Below are 1,507 nucleotides of genomic sequence, written 5' to 3' on the forward strand. Positions count from 1 at the left end.
ACCCTCAGTTTTACCTTGACCTGCCGCTTGCTCGTCCAAATCCCATGCAGATCCTTCACGTCCACGCTGTTCCCTGCTCCGTCGACGTAGCGAGCAAGGAAGGTGAGGACATCCACTACGGGCACATGTGGGTTAAACATATGGACCGTGATCGTCCTTTCTTTTTGATTTGGGAGGGTGAAGAGTGGCTGCACCTTCAGCAACGACAGCGGAGCTTCATTCCCCTTCTCCTGGAAATCCTTTAACAGTTTTTGCCATCCTGTCGGAAGCACAAAGTTAACGTCGAAATAACCGTTACCCGGGAAGTCCTGGAGGCAGTAGATATCCCTGGGCTCGAACTTGCAGGTTTCCAGTAAGACCTTCTTTACAAAGGTATCTCGACTGAAGGGCATCCCCTCACTGAGATCCTTGACACTAATCCTGAGGGTATTGCGGATACCCTGTCCTCTAGCTCCCATTGCAGCTGCCATTGCTACGATTTTTAAAATCGTAATCTGCAGCTCCTGTCCTTAAAGGACCGCCAGGACTGTTCTAATAAGAACAGATCTCTTTCCCTGTTCTAACAAGAACAGACGCTCTTTATTTAGCTCTTTTACTGACTGATAAGAACAGATACTACACTTGATCTTAGCCAAAAGGCCGAGAAGCGACCTTGGTGATCATGGTGTCTCCCCTGCCACGTAACTATGCTTAAATATTGTCGCTCTCTCCCAGCCAACCTCTACCAGTACTCTTTGTAGGCAGTACGAGCCAAAATTGCAACATCTTATACTGCATTTGATTGCCAAGAACAAGAAAAACGACATATTGTCGCCTTTCATTTCTCGTTTCACACCTGATCTTTATCAGATTTGACCGCTTTTCCTCGCTGCTCGCTTAATTTGCATTTCTTCCTTAAAAGGAAGCAGCCACTTTGCCGAATTGCTGCCGACTTGCAGTTACTGAGCATCGCCTCTGTGTGGCGCTGCTCGACCGCCGACGTTTCATTCACCGAAGTTGGATACAAAATGCTGGAGTAACTCAGCTGGTTAACTCAGGCAACATCTCTGGAGAGAAGGAATACCTGTACTGAGAGTCAGTGGAACGGGAAACGAGAGATATCCTCGGCGTGGCTATCCCTCGAGGTCGAGGATGATGGTTCTGTTGTTTTTATGGAGATATAGGCGGTACATAGAGCAAATGAATGAAAGATTCGCAAAAGCGGGAGGGATCACAGAGGGGGCGCAGCGAGAGAGGGTGTTGCAGAACTCTCATTGGAGAGAGGAGGATGTCGCGGCGAATCCAATCCATCGCTCCTGCCCGCTTCGTGCCTCGGCACCCCAACAGGACCCACAGAACCAAGGCCCTTAACGCCACCAGTAACGCGAGGTCACAGACTGTGCAACAGGTCTCATCCTGTTAAAACAAGGAACTTGGTTCTTGGTTCTTGGTCCTCCAAAATATTCCAAATGGAAGTTAAACTGGAGGTGGCGGAAGGTGGACTTCACGGCGACTACGGGAGTCAGTC

At 49.2% G+C, this 1,507-nt stretch overlaps 1 non-coding gene across 1 annotated transcript; it reads right to left on the reverse strand.

The window, feature by feature from the left end:
- Positions 1-455: 455 nt before the first annotated feature.
- LOC116990266 lies at positions 456-651 on the reverse strand. The gene has a single exon (XR_004416507.1). It is a non-coding gene; the product is annotated as a U2 spliceosomal RNA (small nuclear RNA).
- Between the last annotated feature and the right edge of the window lie 856 nt (positions 652-1,507).

The sequence above is a fragment of the Amblyraja radiata genome, chromosome 30 (assembly GCF_010909765.2).
Source record: "Amblyraja radiata isolate CabotCenter1 chromosome 30, sAmbRad1.1.pri, whole genome shotgun sequence".
NCBI classification, from domain to species: domain Eukaryota; kingdom Metazoa; phylum Chordata; class Chondrichthyes; order Rajiformes; family Rajidae; genus Amblyraja; species Amblyraja radiata.